Source organism: Thalassophryne amazonica, chromosome 3 (genome assembly GCF_902500255.1).
Source record: "Thalassophryne amazonica chromosome 3, fThaAma1.1, whole genome shotgun sequence".
Classification (NCBI taxonomy): Eukaryota; Metazoa; Chordata; class Actinopteri; order Batrachoidiformes; family Batrachoididae; genus Thalassophryne; species Thalassophryne amazonica.
Genome location: NC_047105.1, coordinates 143,591,365 through 143,610,410, shown reverse-complemented (window position 1 = coordinate 143,610,410; position 19,046 = coordinate 143,591,365). Strand labels below are relative to the sequence as shown.

The window sequence follows — 19,046 nt, the reverse complement described above, 5'->3', positions numbered from 1 at the left end:
CTCTCTCACACACACACACACGAGTGATGTCAGAGGGGACAGACACACACTCACCCATCCTATCCTATCTCACACACACACACACACACACGCAGGCACATAAGTGATGGTAGATGGGACAGACACATGCTTACCCATCTGCTCTCTCACAGACACACACACACACACATACACTTGAGTGATTGCAGAGGGGACAGACACACTCTCTCCCATCTTTTCTCACGCACACACACACACGCAGACACACGAGTGATGGCAGAGGGGACAGACACACGCTCACCCATCCTATCTCACACACACACACATACGCAGGCACATGAGTGAAGACAGAGAGGACAGACACACGCTCACCCATCCTCTCACACACAGATGCAGACACATGAGTGACGGCAAAGGGGACAGAGACACGCTCATCCATCCTCTCTCTCACACACACACACACACACACACACACACAAATGTGTGATGGCAGAGGGGACAGACACATGCTCACCCATCCTCTCTCTCTCTCACACACACACACACGAGTGATGGCAGAGGGACAGACACACGCTCAACCATTCTCACACAGACACACGAGTGACGGCAGAGGGGCGAGACACACGCTCACTCATCCCCTCTCTCTCTCACACACACACAGACACACACAAATGTGTGATGGCAGAGGGGACAGACACATGCTCACCCATCCTCTCTCTCTCTCACACACAATCAAGGTTTATGTCTCTTTTTGTTTCAGGACAACCTGTGCTTTCAGAATATATATATTTCTTGTTGTGTTTTTAGAAGTGTAATAAAGGTTTACAATCACAAATAGGCAAGGAAAAAATAAAGTGGAAAATAACTTTCCACACACATTTATTCAAAACACACAGCAAACTATAATAAACAACTGTTTTGACATTTTATGAAGGTAATTTGGGGTCTTGTGTGAAAGACTGTACAACAAAAAGGTTCAAACAATAAACACAAATGCACATTTTGAACAATATATACAAAATGGTCTATGTGTTTTGTTGTCCATTGATATGGTAACCACATTCCTGTGCTAATTGTGACAGGCACAGATCCTTGCCAAAAAGCCACAGAAGCCAAATTGAGGCCAACAGTGCCTTCAGGTGGACAACAAGAGGAGTGACACACTGTGAAAGTGTCAGGCCTTCGATGTGCCCCTCTGTGTTGTGTTGGACAGGAATTGTTTTTTTTTTGAGTGGCACAAATAATTTGTGTTGCATCTTATTTTGACATCTTATTGTTTTGTAAGTAGTTTAGCATTAGCATTTCCTGCATTATATATTTTTGAAAAGTACAATTTATATTTACATTCTAAATCTTATTGTGATATCTGAAAGTTTTGTAAATAATTGTACAAATCAACTGAAGCATTTCCTACATTTATGTAAATAGTTGTATTTAACTTTGAGAGGTTTTTTTTTTGCTACATTTGTACTTGTGTCTTAGAAATTTACAATTTATATTTACATTCGTTAAACAAGTTTCTGGTTTTCATAGTAAAAAAAAAACTTTTTTTCTGCTTGGATTTTATGTGTTTTGTGTGAATTTAGGTTCACTGTGTTAATACAGTAGATCAGAATGAATGAGAAACTGTAAAGTCACACAGGTGAGGTTATGCTGAAAAAAATGACACCAAACAAGACCAGGTAAACACTTTTTAAAGGGAAATTATAAAGGTAAAACCAAAAATAGTCAAAAACAGCCAATTATACCCTGGACTCCAGAGGGTTAATCAAGGTGACATGACCACAAGTTGTCTTTGTCATGAGAACTTGACATTAAATTTGTTGGAATGTCCTTATCATGACAACTTAACATTAATCAAAGCGACATTAACAGAAAATGTCTTTAACATGGCAACTTGACATTAAATTTGTTTGGGATGTCCTTATTATGACAACTTGACATTAGTGACATTACCCAAACATGTCATTGTCATGACAACTTGACATTAACAAAATATGCAAATATTTTTGTGTTCATGACCAATTTGAATATCTTCATTACACTGCCATAACTGTGTAATGACTCATGACAGTCACTTGATACGTCATGATATGTTAATGACAAATCAAATTGCTACCACTTTACTTGAGGTTAAAGAATATCTTTATTACATTGTCATAACTGTGCCATGACAGTCAGTTTATACATCATAACAGTGGTGGGCACAGGTAACCAAAAAATTAACTTCGATAACAGATAAGCAGATAACTGAAAAGTTATCTTTGATAAAGATAAAACAATGAACCACCCAAAAATGTATGGGAAGTTACAGATAACTGATAAATTCCAATGTTGTGTCCAGTACATTTGCAACTATTAATAAACTGTATTTGCGTTTTAACACCACAATAGCTTCTAGTAATATTAAAAGTGACAACAGACCCGAACAATGAGACCACACTTGTCTTTGAACATTCTGCTCCTGCTGGAAGCTCTTGTTTACTACACAGCTTCCAGCACAGAGGCACCCTGAGAGCAGCCACAAAGCCAACTCTCTATCAGTCACAATGTTCCGGTCAGGCAGAGGTCTTGGAAAATAAAGTCATGCTGACTTATGGTTTTGATTTATAAATAACATTAATGCCGATAGAATAACTCCATTAATGTCAATTCTGTCATTTGTACGAAGTTAAAATATAACATATATCTTTTAATGTTGGATAATGCAGTAATTCTGAGGTTTTGTAACAAACACAGACAGATTGCAAAGGATTCTGGGTAAAAGTGCCTCTGGTAAACATTGATTGGTTCAGTCATTTATTATGTAAACCAACACGTTAATGTGACGTGTGTCGTGTGTTGGTGTTTACAGATAAATGTGCTTTTGGAAAATGCAGGCATTTTTATGGAGCCCTGGAAGTGTCATCCCAAAATGTTTTGCATGTGGAGAGAATGTGTGCTTATTTTATTAGTGCTATGCTCACGTTTGATGATGATGTAAAACGTGCACTTTGTCTTGACACATAAATGTTGGCTTTACACTGTGCAAGTTTTGGCCCTTCGTGGGAGAATTTTTTTGGGCCGAGTTTCAGGTTAATCGTGTGTCCTGCATCGTGTAGTGTACATGGAGTAACAAGCTGCGTTCAACATCTCACGACCACCTCCTGATCGCCGATTGTATGGTCGAATGAAAATCAAACCTGTTTGATATTATTCTGTATCCTGCTGCTGAGGGGCTACAAGCGTCCAACCGCTCGCACTGTGCTTGTGCAAACACTGCAGAGCTGTCTTGTAATGTTTTTTTTTGTTGTTGTTGTTGTTTTGTTTTTAAACTTAATTTGTAAAAAAAAAAAAAAAAGCCATTTGCAAAGCCAAAAAGTTGATTTGACAACCATCTGATATAAATGGGGTCCAAATAAATAGAACACTGCCATCTGCTGGTGCCCAGACGCTTAGTACTTAGGGCGAATACTGCCATGAACACTACTGACCAGTAGATGGCAGTAGAGGCCTGAGAAACGACAAAACAAAATCCCAGATAATCCGTGTCTGCTACATTGAAGATGCGTGGAATTTAACAAATGAAAATACAACAATGTCTATAAACCCAGAGAATATATTCACGTGTCTGAAATGCATTTGTCCTGTCGTGAACATACTGAGATTACCCTATCACCCATAATGCACTGCTGGGCACAGCATGTGCTCATTAAAACTTTAAAATTAGCACATTACTTTAAAACTAAAACATATATCTGATATTTTCACTTTATAAAATGTCAGACATGACAGTAATTTTAAATAACTTGTCCAAAATTAGTTTGATTAAAATTTGAACCATAAGTTAAAAATGTATGCCTCTGGATGACTTGGGTGATGTTGCCAGCGTATCAGTATGGTGTTAAAGGAAATGATTTTTTTTTTTTTATTATTATGTGAGACCACTTTTCTTTTGCCTGTAAAGGATAGAGTGGCTTCTTCAAAAACAGCTCTCTTCTGTTTGCAGAGAGTAAAACTACACATCTGTTAAAAAACTTTTAACAAGTAGGTGCTCAACTGATTTAAAATTTTAAAAATGTTTGTTATTGTTCGTCTTTGTTTACTACATATATCGAACAAAAATGTATCAGAAGATAATTAGTCCAATAATGGTTTTTAAAATTATCTAAAACAATAATCCGATAATGAAAACATTATCTTCAATAATTATCTGTTATTGGAACTGTGCCCACCACTGCATCATGATATGTTAATGACACTGAATTTTGCAATGCATTATGAATTCAGGAAATTACAAGTACTTTTTTGTGAACACTACTAAAGTGAAGACTATTTATGCTTCATAAAGTATTTGTTAAAAGTAGACAAAATCCTAAAATGTCACAAATCCCTTTTCAGTGCAGAAATCAGACCAAAACCAGTATAAGTGAAGCCACAAGACGTCGATACAGAAGTAAGTCTTTGCAAAACTGTACAGAAATAAAATCAATGTACATATGTACACACTTATGTACATATGTACTTACATATGTACATATATTATAAAAGAACAAAGTGCCATATATGTGCCAGTTAAACTTAGCCACACAGTTGCAAAACTTGTATGGGCTATTTAAAAACACAAAATATTAATAAACAAAAATATTTTGTCAGTGCAAATACTTGTAAACATAAGTCTGAAATACTTTTCAAAGGCAACAATATCTTCGTGCAAATGTTTCTATCGTAACTACAACTCTGAAATGCTTTCTGAAACCAATGAACAGTCAACAATATAATCCATCATTACTCTATCTTAAAAGGCAGCAGTTTTCCATGAAACCTCTAGCCTTTAGTCAGCTGTCCTACCTCTGGATCCTCTGTTATCACAAGTGCACAGTGTGCTGCAAACAGAGAGCTTAACCTGACTGTTGTAGTTTTTTAAGACTTCCCTATATTTGCTTTGTGCAGTGATTGACAGCTCTGCGATGGGAGTCGTTATCACCATGGTGTTCCAGTACACTCAATAGCACATAAACACTCCCGCCATTGTTGCAGCTCTCCTGAAAATAAAGATAGACAACATAATAATTAACACATGTAAATAAAATTGGAAAAATATTAGTAGCAGATTTACCCCCGCGACAATGTGTCACTGTGTCATGGGAAAGACTTATTACATCTCAGGAATCCTTTTTAGAGTGTGTGTCCTTTTTAAGAACTGTAAAAACAAATCTAAGAGATATAGATAATTGATTAAAACGCTAGAATAGACTCACTTTGCTGCATAATTGTAGTGTTTGAACAAATGGAGAAATACACACAGGGACAACACGTACAGTACATTTTAATATAGTGAAAAGATTTACCTGATGCCATATGATCTTTTTTCATCCAACATTGCAGCTGGGGCCATCGAAACACCTGAGGCAGAGAGCTCAGAGAAGTCCATTTATTAAAATAGAAGAAAACTCGAAAATTACACTGAATTATAGAAACACCGTTAGAAACAGAAATATGAGGTCTATTAGATAATAAACCGACCCTTTTATTTTTTTTAACTATATGTATTTGAATGACGTGCGATTACACCAATCATGCTTGAACCCTCGTGCGCATGCGTGAGTTTTTTCAGGCGTGTCAGTGACGTCATTTCCCTGTGGGCAGGCCTTGAGTGAGATGTGGTCCCGCCCTCTCGACTGAATTCCTTTGTTTCACACGCTGCTGGAGACGGCGCGCGTTGCTTTATCAAAATTTTTCTGGACCTGTGAGGAATATCCGAGTGGACACTATTCGAGAAATTAAGCTGGTTTTCGGTGAAAAGTTTAACGGCTGATGAGAGATTATGGGTTGTTTCTGTCGGTGTAAGGACTTCCCACAGAGCAGGACGTCGTGCAGCGCTTCCAGGCGCCGTCGTCGGCCTGTTTCGACCTGAAAACATCCTAATTTAAGGCTTAATTCACCCAGGACGTCGTGAGAGAACAGAGAAGATTCAGAAGAGGCCAGCATGAGGACTTTATGCGGACATTCCACTGTTTAAGGACATTTTTTGATGAAAGACGTGCGCGCAAATTTGCAGAGTCGTTTCCGTGACGACTCGGCAAATCTGTGTGCGCCGCGACAGGAAAAACACCTCCGTGTTGAAAACCATTTGTAGAATTCAGGCGACTTTTGATGGCTTTCAACAAGTGAGTAACTGAGAAATTGTTTAACAGCTTGGGCATGTTCCAACTTGCCCGTTAAGGTTTCCAACGGAGGTGTTTTTCCTGTCGCGACCCCCCGCGGTCAGGTCCGGCCCGACATGCGACTCTGCCCGCACGTTCTTTCATTACAAAATGTCCATTAACAATGGAATGTCCGAATAAACTCCTCATGCTGACTTCTGAAAGTTCTCTGTTCTCTGACGACTTACTGGGTCAACAGAGCCTGAAATGTGGAAGTTTTCAACTTGAAACGGTGAGACGCTGCCGCCTCGAAGCGCAGATCGCCGTCAGGCGCTGTGGGCCGTCCTTGCGGCGACACTACCAGACCAAAATCTCTCATCAGCCGTTAAAATTTTTACTGAAAACCAGCTAATTTATCGAAGGGTGTCCACTCAGTTGTGCCTTACAGTTTTGAAAAAATTTTGATCAAACAAAGCAGCAGTCTCTGAGCCATTCCTAAACAATGAAAAAATCGACGAGAGGGTGGGCCACTCCTCACTCAAAGACTGCCCACAGGCGAATGACGTAACCGACAGGCGTGAAAAAACTCTTGCATGCCCACGAGGGTTCAAGCATGTCTGATGTAATCACACGTGATTCAAATCCATATGGTTTTTGAAAAAAATAATAAGGTCGGATACTTTTCTAATAGACCTCGTATAAGTGCTTTGAGAAAATACTGAGACATTATAAACCTCAATATAAATCTGAACCATTATTATTATTTAGGGGGAGGTGATGTTCTAGTGATTAAGGTGTTGGGCTTGAGACGAGAAGATCCTCGGTTCAAATCCCCGCATGACTGGAAAATCACTAAGGGCCCTTGGGCAAGATCCTTAATCCCCTATTGCTCCCGGTGTGTAGTGAGCGCCTTGTATGGCAGCACCCTGACATCGAGGTGAATGTGAGGCATAATTGTAAAGCGCTTTGAGCGTCTGATGCAGATGGAAAAGCGCTATATAAATGCAGTCCATTTTTCATTTATTTTTTATTTTAACCAATGCAGAAATACTTAAAGTGAAAAGTAGTATTGAATCAAAAGGTATAACAGACAGGATAAAAAAAATCAGAGCAAATCATACACGTACATATATTTTATCATAATTGTGCCAAAAATACAGTTTTATATTAATGCTCTATGTGTTGAGCCTTGTGAGTGACACCAGGGGCCTGTACTACGAAGCGGGGTTAACTTACTCAGGTGTAACCCAGGGTCAACCTCTTAAACCGGGGTTGACAAAACCTGGTTTCCTCAAGTGGTGTTAATCGGTACTACGACGCTGAATAAGATGTTGATTTGTTGAACCTGTGTTAACCTAATTGGAGTTTGTGCGCGTTCACATAAAAGGGGCAGGTTGCAGCACACGTCACCATTTTTCAATGATGGCGCGGTCACCGTACTTTACCGAAGAAGAATGCATGATTATTATGCGGAGCTACGAGGAATTTAAATTAATGTTAAGGGGGAAATCGAACACATCGTCTGCCAATAACGCAAGACAGGCTTGTTGGCAACGTATTGCTGATCGGGTAAATGCGTAAGTACAATTCAATTGTTCCCCAAATCTGTTACAGATGATTAACCTGTGGAATGTCTAATATGTGTAAAAAAAAAATGACCTCCTTTCATTAATTATGCCCAGATGCAACACGATTCAGAAGTGGTCGTAGGCCTACTAATAAATGTTAGGTTAATTTTATGTTTCCTAAATAAGCTACCTTGACTGTATGATTGCTATTCCTAATCCTGTCAATATTTCACATGCAATAGCAGTGCAAAACGCACCTGGCAGCAGGTGAAGATGAAATATAAAAACATCCTTCAGAACGGTAGGTTTATATTCATAGCTTGATAAGCCCCACGTCGCCTAATTAATGGACATGCATTAGATCTATTTTGATATTAGTAATTACCCGCGATTGCATAAAACCCTTCTTTGATTTGCATTGCGGATAAATGACCAGGGAAAATTACAAATGCATCCAACAGTTTAGACAGAGCAAGTACTACCTTGCGAATCATACGACATACAGTATTCTTGCTCAGATGTTCAGCATCACCGATGGAATACATAAATTGTCCACTGGCAAAACAGGCACAAGGCACATTATCTGCTCGATCGTCGGGGCATTGCTACACTGTAAAAAATTACTTTTTTGTACAGGAAAACGCTGGCAGCTGTGGTTACCAGGGAATTCCTGTAAAACATGCAGCAGCACAGTAGATAACATTACAGACATAATATGTATATGGATTTACAGTGAATGAACCACGGCTGACTCACATTAAATGAACTGTTAAATCTACAAACAAGAGCTCTCTTTTTTGTACATTTAACTGCTGTATTTTTTACAGGAATTCCCTGGTAACCACAGCTGCCAGTGTTTTCCTGTAAAAACAACAGTCTTTTTTTTACAGTGTACGATGGATGATGTTACAGACTTCTGGCCCGATCAGCTGACAAAGATAACGAATTCCCTCGGCTGAGAATCTATATCTTTCATGGAGAATATCGTCCGGGTATGTCAGCGGATTCTGGTGGTCTTTAAAAACCCTCGCCCTGCGAAGAGAGCCCCTCACAATTTGTGCCCCAATATCAAACGGATCATCCAGGTAGGCCGGCATTGTCTTTGGAGTGATTGAAGGTGGATAGACGGTACTTATAAAGGGGGTGGTTAAGCGAAAACCTCAAGCTAACCAAGAACATAACCTGCTCAGAGCAGGTTTGGCACACAGCATAAATTGCCATGGCAGCATACCTCGATCAAAACCTATCCACCTTTCGTAGTACGGGTTAACCAGGAAGTTACTCCACACGAAGTTACCCTGATAAGCCAGTAACCCCGCTTCGTAGTACAGGCCCCAGGATTACAGTCACTGATCTGTATGTAAAAATATCTGGGTATCTCATTGGCCCATATACGGCGTACAAACCGTTGCAGAAAACAAGCGGCCATGTTACCACTCGCAAGCTACGTGGACCGCATGTAGACAGCTTGTTAGAATGTCAACAGTTTTGAGTAATAAACTAGCTGATTCTCTCATTTCCTTCCTTTTGTTGTTCAGTTAAAGGACATGTCTCACATTTTTTAACGTCCCAGTTAGTAAGACAACATAAAAGTTCTCATGATTGTAAATGTCTCCGCACAGGTGCTAATAATTAGTGATCTCTGATGAATTTTATTCCTTTCACTGTTAGCAGATGTAGTGCCTACTGTGCAATCCTCTGCCTTTTTCAGTGTGTGACATCCTTATTAGCAAAACAGAAACATCCCAATGACTAACAGACAGGGGGAACAAACCTGCTCCATCCGAAAATGAAGGTGATGGTCCATCTGCATCAGATGCTCAAAACTCTTTCAGAGTGTCGGATTTTGGAGCCTAAAGTGTGGTGACATGCTGTTTGTGTGGATTCTGGTTTACTGAAGCTGTGGACATGGACGTCGGGACATCTGACACTGTTTTGAATAGACTGCCTGGACACGGAGATGGATTTGTTACATTGGAAAAAGTCAGAATACAATACTTCCAGGAATTAATGGATGTTATTTAATGTGCCACAATTGTGAGAGAGGCGAAGCTAGAGCCAGTGTCGTAGACTGAACGGTCCTCCTAAAAATCGGTCTCCCCAATGACGTGGTTCAAGGATTAATACCTGTTTCTGCTTCAAACTGCACACAAGTCATCATCTATCTCAGCGACAGATATATGAAGCTTTAGTATACAACAATCATTTCCACATAAATTCAGCATTATTCACTGCGCTTCAGACAATTCAAAGCATCACAGAATTTCACCTCATTTCTGCTTAAAACGGCCTGGTTTCTGCTTAAAACTGACTTTAGAATGATTTAAGAGGTTTTACCTTTATCATCTGATGGTTAATAATCTCATTAATCCATTTGATTGCTTTGGGTGAAGAAACTGTCTCAGACACACTGCTGTGGCCCGAAATGACGCATGCACAGGTGCAAAAGGTGGACCGATTTTTAGGGGTGGACTTGTTCAGTCTGTGACAACGGCTTCTTTGTTTGTGTTGCGTTAACATTTGGAAAACAATATAACACGTGTGTTTGTGTGTGTGTGTGTGTGTGTGTGTGTGTGTGTGTGTGTGTGTGTGTGTGCTGCTGCTGCTGCTCGTTGCTCATCTCAGCTTGCTGCGAATAGGAATGTCTCAAAGATGTTTTTTCCCCCAGCAGCAGATGTAATTTTTTTTATTTAGATTTTATTGATAACAACACTCATAATTATTCATGTACATACCTAAATCTGGAGCAGAGATGGTTATTGACAGGCTGTGTTTATGACTCATGGCCATGCAGGTGCACAGAAACCTTAACAGAGCTGCAGCTTTTACTGTGATTTCAGCAAAATGAACAGTTTTCACTAAAAAACGAGTCAAAGTTGACATCACACTTACGTCAACTTTGGAAATAATCTGTGCCTCTCTTCTTAACATTAGCTGCTACATTCTATTGAAGCACACGCTGGGACGCTTCTAGCAGCTATGTCATTGTAATCACGAGTACTTTGTTTTTGGACATAATCCCAGTGGATCATCGGATGCCACTAACAGCCTAAATCTAAATTGTTGTGATTTTGCTGTGACGTGTCCTTTAATGCAACCTTCATACCTTCAAATCTATGTCTGCCATGATTAGCTATTTCATTTATTTCCTTTCTTTCATTTGTACTTTGACACTTTTTTCCCCTTCTATTCTCTATTACTCATATCTCACTGGGACAAATATTCAGTTCTCCTCAGCACTGCCAGCGTCATGTATCACAGACACCATGTTGAATTCAGAAATGTAAGAATTTGTTTTGATTTCTTATGCTTCTAATGTCATTGTCATTGTCATTGGATGGAATGGTTACAGTTTTCTGAATATTTTGTCAGATGTTTTTATTTCCATCCATCCATTTTCTTCCGCTTTATCCAGAGTCAGGTCGAGGGGGCAGCAGCTCAAGCAAAGCCGCCCAGACCTCCCGATCCACACACACCTCCCCTAGCTCCTCCAGGGGAGGTGTGGTTAATTTCTGTTCACATTTTCATTTAAACTGTAATAATGATGTCCAAGATAAATGCAATGAAATTTTAATTTTGATTATATTTTTACTTGCTTTCAAATTCCCTCATTTTTCCTGTGTTAAGTCTCCTTCACTCTGTTCACCCTACATACAATATCCACATACATTCATTGCTATAATTTTCATTCACCTGCTCAGTTTTTTTATACAGCTTAGTTTAACTTTTTTCTTCAAACATAAAAAACAGCATGCATCTCATTTTTAGGCTTATTCCCTCATGCTTAAAGTGAGTTGCAAAAGTATTCAGTCCCTTGGTATTTCAGGCGTTTTAATTTGTTTATGGCATTTCAAATGCAAAAAGTAAATTAGGTTTCTCAATACAAAAAAATAAAAAATTCTAGAATTATCTACCATAGACTCAAACTGAAAGTAAATGTTAGGAAAATTACCGAAAAACTCTCTGACATAGACAACAAATGAGACACCAGGGAAAACAGGTTTCAGTTTCTAAAAAAGCTTTAAAGGTAGATGTCATACAGAGTGTAGGTCTGAAGACAAATGGAAGTAACTTCAGTTTTCATGCCACTTACGAGGTCTGTCCAAAAAGTATCGGACCTTTTTATTTTTTGCAAAAACCATATGGATTTGAATCACGTGTGATTGCATCAGCCAAGCTTGAACCTTCGTGCGCATGCGTGAGTTTTTTCATGCCTGTCGGTTGTGTCATTCGCCTGTGAGCAGGCTTTGTGTGAGCACTGGTCCACCCCTCTCATCGTTTTTTTTTATTGCGAATAAATGTCTGAACGATTTGAAGCTTTGCTGCATCAATTTTTTTCCAGAAACTGTGAGAGACCTCCAGGTGGACACCGTTTGGAAAATTAATATGGCTTTCAGGGACGATTTTGTGGGGATTACACAGATTAAGGAGTGTTACTGCCGCTTTAAGGACGGCCCACAACTGCTGAGAGCGCGCCGCTCGACAGGCTGAATCAACCAGATCATTTCCAACGTGAAGGCTTTGTTGATCCGGGACGTCATCTGACTTCCACAAAAAAAGGAAAAAGGTGTGGACATCAGCACTTTTTCGGCACATTCCACTGTTAAAGGAGTTTTTTTCATGGAAAGAAAAGCGGACGGATGCGCCACCGTGCCGTTCATGGCGCAGGACAAAACCACCTCCGTGTTGGTCTCACAGGACGGCTTTGAGATGGCTTTCAGATGGCTGTTGGTGGGTTTTCAGTCGTGTGACTAACCGAGAAATTGTGGGTGAGCCTGGACATGCCAGAACATTGCTTTGCACCATGCGGCTCCACCGCGATGGAATGTGCCGTTCATTTCCAAACTGGACGCTATGTTTTATCCGGGACGTCCTCTGACTAGCACAGGAATTGTGGAAGACGTGGACATCAGCACTTTTTTGGCACATTGAGACAGACGTGCGGAGGAATTCCATTCGTGTGGATTCCTGGGATATTTCAACATTTCAACATGTGTCACATACGTCTGTATGTGACACATGAATACATTACTAACAGGGCTTTATGTCTGACTTTCAGATAAAACATTACTAACCTGAATGTAGGTCCAGAGGGTAGTTTCATTATTATTCAGTTGCAAATGCCTCATTAATAGCATGATAATTTTGCTACTTTAACAAACACTGGAAGTGGCTTATCATAGAATGGGGTCTATGTGGTCCAACTACTGACTTTAGAAATGTTTTCATACCATTTTCTGTCCATAGTATAATTTCTTTCAGCTCTTTAAGCTGTTACGTTGCTTCAAAAACACTGTCTTCTTACCAGCATGAGGGCCCCTTCACACATAGTGCAAATTTGGCTGAACTGCGCATTAACCCTCTGGGGCCGACGTCGTCGTATACAACGGCTGGGACCAAGCTTTACTAAATTATAAATAACTTTTTAATAAGAGATAGAAACTTACTTTTTTTTGCTGAAAAGTTAACTCCACAGACGTTTGAGCCAGCATTCGCCATCTTGATACTCCCCATAGAAGCTGTGTGATGACGTGCAGAAAGTGAGTGTCCAATCAGAATTGGTTCACCGTCACATGGTTTTCCAAAATCCAATCGTAGGGCAGATTTACCTAACGTGCTAAACCAAAGATTGCTTTTTCACAAATGTCTTACTAGTTTGCCTGTAAATGCCGTTTGAATAGCCCCCTGGCTGCTCTCTCCAATACAACCTGCGCCATTACGCACAGAGATCACTGAAAGTGAGCAGACGGAGAGCCTCTCAAGATGGCGCCTGTGTGTTGGCTCGCCACTGTTCGGTTGCTTTTATGTCAGTTTTTGGCATTGATTTTCACATCGTATGCCTTTTTGTTAGTCCTCGTATCCAGTAACTGTGCCTATGCTGTCCGGACTTATGATCGCAGCTCTCTTTTTAATATCAAAGAGTCTATGGAACGCTGCTTTAATGACAGAGACAGCTACAAACAAACTTTCCCCCCACCGTTTGTGTGCGTGCCCACTTCCCCAGAATACCTGCTGCTGTTGCGAGTCCCAGGCAGTCCCAGGAAGAACTCGAGGAGGAGGAGAGGGCGCAGGGCCGGCATGCAGTGCGTAATCAAACGGGTCATGTGGTCAGCCGATTTCTCCCGTTCGGACCGAGGTTACCAGTGGTTGCAAATGGTTCCTCTTCAGTGGGACGCAAATGAAATCGCTGCATCACAGCCACCGCTCTCTCAGAACACCGGTATGGAGTCTCTGCGATGCTGGCGACGAGATGGAACGGCTCCGTGGCATTCGTGCTCAAAGATGTCTGCCCAGCTTTCATCTTGGTCTCAGGCCCCACCACCACCAACAACAAAAACAACGGAGAAACAGCTGATCCGCCGGTACAGCCGGGGACCACATGACCGCGAGAGCTGGCTGCGATCAATCACGCTCTGCCCAGCTGACGCGAAGGGGATGACATCATCAAGTCGGATTGGTCTATTGAATGCACGCTCGATAGCAAACAAAGCTTTTTCTCTCAACGCGCTCTTTACCAGGGAGAGCTTGGACTTCATGTTCCTCACAGAGACGTGGCAGAAGGACGGAGAGTTTTTTTACTTAAACGAACTGTGCCCTGTCGGCTGCTGCGCTCTTGGGAAGCCCCGCCTCTCTCGTAGAGGTGGAGGTCTTGCTGCTGTGTATCAGGACAGATACACATGCAGAGTGATTGACACTGAACACTTCTTTTGAGTCACAAGTAATAAAGGTTGGCTCTTTAAACTCTTTTTACTGTATCTTAATCTATTGCCCTCCTGGCCCTGCAGGGTTTTTCTACATGAGTTCAACAGTTTTTTATCTTCTCTTATAAAATTAGAAAGAGTTTTAGTTCTTGGAGATTTTAACCTACACATTGATGATACTACGTCCAACCCAGCACTGGAACTTTATATATGATTGAAACTTTTGATTTTAAACATGTATCAGGCCCCACCCACTCAAAGGGTCATACTCTGGACTTGGTGTTTTCTCTTGGCCTACACGTCACAAATATGCATGTGGAAGACGTCCACCTGAGTGACCACAGCTGTATTTTTTTTCAGGTTGATGTTCCCCCTGAGCCTAGGCCTGTCTCTAAAAGGGCAGAAAGGAGGATCATTACACAAACTACAGCTGACAGATTTTGTGCCTTATTTCATCCCAGTGCTTTTAATGACTGTACGGATGTCAATCATCTTATGCATCATTTTAACTCTCACTGTGCCACATTATTGGACTTGGTGGCCCCTTTCAAAACAAATAATGTCCGTGAGAAGTCATGTCCATGGATAAATGACAGTATCTTGGAGTTAAGAAGACGGAGAGCTTGTGGAAATCCACGCACCTTGAGGTCCATAGGTTACATCTCAGGGACCTTATTTCCACGTTAAATGATGCATTAAGAGAGGCAAGATCTAAATATTTCCAATGCCTGATAATGTCCAATAAGGGAAATCCGAAGGTGCTTTTTAACACAATTAACTCGCTCGTGTCCCATGCTGCCTCTGCAACCTCTGAGTTTTGTAAAGCAGATGGCACTGACCTCTTGGAGTTCTTTGTTGATAAGGTCAGACACATAAAAAATGCCTTTACTGACCTCTTGTGGTCTGGCCCAGTCCAGCCTGAACTGCCACTACAGGTCTGGTCGTCTTTCAACTGAGTGTCACTAGAAGACATTGCAGCAGTTGCAACTAAAATGAACCTGACCTCATGCCCATTTGATGTCCTTCCCTCCAAGCTTTTTTTTTAGATACTTTTGACTCAATCGGACCATGGGTCATGAAAATGTTCAACATGTCCCTGTCATCCGGTCTCTTTCCGAGCTCATTTAAACATGCTGTGGTGGAACTAAGACTCAAAAAGCCTAACTTGGACCAGTCTGAGCTTAAGAATTTCCGGCCAATATCGAAGCTCCCTTTTCTAGCAAAAATACTGGAAAAAGTGGTCGCAAAACAACTAACGTCTTTCCTTGGGATGCACAACATCTATGACACTTTTCAGTCAGGCTTTCGGAAACACCACTCCACCGAGACTGCACTACTGAGGGTGTCTAGTGATATCATGATGGCCGCTGACGCAGGAAGATGCACGGTCCTAGTCCTGCTAGACCTGTCCGCAGCCTTCGACACCGTCGACTATAGCATTATGGTCAACCGGCTGTGCGATCTGGTAGGGTTGTCGGGGTCCGTGCTGAAGTGGTTTGCCTCATACTTGGAGGAGAGGACCTTTAGTGTGTTGGCTGGCCATAAACTATGGAAAACAGCTGCTTTACAGTATGGTGTCCCGCAAGGTTTTGTTTTGGGGCCACTGCTGTTTCAATTGTATGTCCTTCCCCTCGGCCAGTTGATTCAGGACTTCAGGGATATTTCCTACCACCTGTTTACGGACGACTTACAACTGTACTGTTCCTTTAAGATTTCAAAAGTCCACAAATTGAACTCTTTACTTGACTGCCTGTCACAGGTGAAGAAGTGGCTTAATGGAAAACGTCTGCAGCTGAACTCTGAAAAAACTGAGACACTTACTGTATCAGGAGCCTCCTTGGTGACTTGGGCTTAACGGCAAAAACAAGCCTTAGAAACCTTGGCGTTATTTTTGATGAAGGAATGTCTCTTGCTCAGCATGCAATCAAGCTTGTGAAGAATTGCTTCTTTCAACTGCAAAATATCACCAAACTTAAACAATTGGTGTCACAGAAAGAATTAGAGGAAATCATCCATGCCTTTGTCTCCACGCGGTTGGACTATTGCAACAGCCTGTTCACTTGCCTGGGTAAGAAGGAGATAAATCGGTTGCAGTATGTCCAGAACTCTGCTGCGAGGCTTCTGACCCGCACCAACAGGAGAGCCCACATCATTCCATCATCTTGGAATCCCTCCATTGGCTCCCTGTTGCCTCCAGAATTAATTTTAAAATCTTGGTTTTGACTTTCAGAGCACTACATGGTCAGGCTCCTGATTACATTGCTGACTTGATTCAGCCTTACACCTCAGCCCACAGCCTCAGATCTTTAGGTCAGAACCTGTTGATGGTTCCTCGAACCTCCTTTAAAACTTGAGGAGACCGATCTTTTAAAGCCGTAGCGCCTCGTCTCTGGAACGAACTCCCTCTGTCCCTGCGATCCCTGGACTCTGTTGAGATGTTCAAAAAGCAGCTAAAGACTCCACTTTTTAAACAGGCTTTTCATGGCCAATAATCTTTTAGTACTGAGTGTTTTACTGTATATTTTTATTGTTTTACCTTGTAAAGCGCTTTGTGACCCCTGTCTGTGAAAAGCGCTATATAAATAAAGTTTACTTACTTACTTACTCTCATGCAATCTCATGTGCTCAAACAAAAAGTGTCCAAGTATCAGGATTACTCCACTAGCTGTGAATGTTACTGGATCAGTTTGTGGCTTTATTGCTGACTCCAATGTCCAAATAGACATACCATCACATACAAAAGATAAAACAAACATATAGTATAAAAAACTTGTTATATCACCTAATATTATATATATATATATATATATATATATATATATATATATATATATATATATATATATATATATATATATATATATATATAAAGTGCTTGTGCAAATTCAATAAAAGGCACAAATAACAGTATTTCCACATATGGGATTGGTATCTGACAGAACTGTACCTGGGATTGGTCAACTGCATAATAAGATTATTCTGGGACCCCTGCAGTCTACATATGAACTTGTACATCAGTCTTCTCAAACAAAATGCATAGACCATTTTGTATATATTGTTCAAAATGTGCATTTCTGTTTATTGTTAGAACATTTATATTGTACAGTCTTTTGTGCAAGACTCCAAATTACCTTTATAAAGTGTAAAAATAGTTGTTTATTATAGTTTGCTGTGTTTTGAATAAATGTGTGTGAAAATTATTTGCGCTTTATTTTTTTCCTTTCTTATTTCTGATTGTAAACCTTTATTACACTTATAAAACACCATTATACCATATAAATTCTGAAAGTACAGGTTGTCCTGAAAAAAAGAGACATTACACTTGATTGTGGGATGCAGGGTGAGCTGTTAACAGCAATAATAAAACATTTATTCCAGGCGAGTGAACTGTCCAAAAAATTCCCTCAGACCCCAGAGGGTTAAGTGCACATCAAGCAGGAATCGTATGCAATACATGTAAAATCGTAGCTGCCTCTAATGTCTCATATACCTGTTGCTACAACTATTTGCACACACCAGCGGCTGAAAGACAGAGTGTGTACTGTGCGAACCCATCAAACCCTCTCGCGGCAGGTATCGGCCAAATTCCAGCTGACATGCATGAACACCGCTTGTTTGGCACTTAGAAAATGTGTGGCCAGTCGTATTCTTGGCACGACAACAGTTTGCAGACAACCATTTCTCATGCTGGCTGTGAAATTTGTCTAAGTTCCACACGACTGTGGAGTGGCCGAGATGTGGTGCTTCCCCCACTCCCCTCACCCAACACATACATGCATGTGGTTCACGCATCCCCCGCAGACGAGGCGCATTTCATCTGATCACAGAGTAACACCTTGGTTTGTGCTCTGAACGGACGGGGGCGTGGCAGCTGTTGAAGTCTCTGGTCCTGGATATCAGAGCTGCAGAACACGCACTGTGTTTTGATGGACACACGCGTGTGTGCGCTTGCTGTACTCACATCAAAAAACATATATTGCTTCTGCAACAGGCTGAAGCGCGCGGACACTGACAGGCTGTTCCAGCAGGAGCAGACCGTCAGTTTATGTGAACATGCAGCAGGCGAACTGAACATCACATCTGTCTGATAGGACAATGAGTGGCGCACCACAGGACCATATGACAGGCCAACTTTACGACAAATACAACACTTTCAGTCACATATCAGCAGAAATACACCAATGCTGTTTTAGCCATTTCACACTTTTGTTATGAGACAGTGATTGTAGTGTAGTGGTAAAGTTTCCATCTGGTAATCAGGACGCTCAGGTTCAAATCATGTGAATGGTGTTTTTTTTTTAACCAGGGTTGTTTAACTGCGGGGTTCTGTATTGTGTCCCCCCTTTATATATTATTTATATCAACCCAGTGATGTTCACTAATTATACAGCTGGTTTTTATTTCATTTTCCTCCGCATCAGCAGCGTGATGTGGTACAGCTCATCCCATGGAACACGATGTGAGCAGCTGCAGCAGCTCACACTGTGCTCCGGCCCTGTGTTCCTCAGCAGACACTGTCACGTGCATGAACCGTTGCGCCGGCGTCGTGCACACCTGCCCGTCAGTGCAATGTTTCGTGGTGCGCTCATATGATTCTCCCGCCGTGTGTCACCCTGGAGTTGTACACAAATCGACCAAATTCACATTATGTCTGAAGGGGCCCTGAATGGCTT

At 41.1% G+C, this 19,046-nt stretch overlaps 1 protein-coding gene across 1 annotated transcript in view; it reads left to right on the top strand.

The window, feature by feature from the left end:
* The window catches only part of LOC117507850 (receptor-type tyrosine-protein phosphatase gamma-like), a 954,825-nt gene that overhangs the window by 636,110 nt on the left and 299,669 nt on the right, over positions 1-19,046 (top strand). The window lies entirely within an intron of this gene.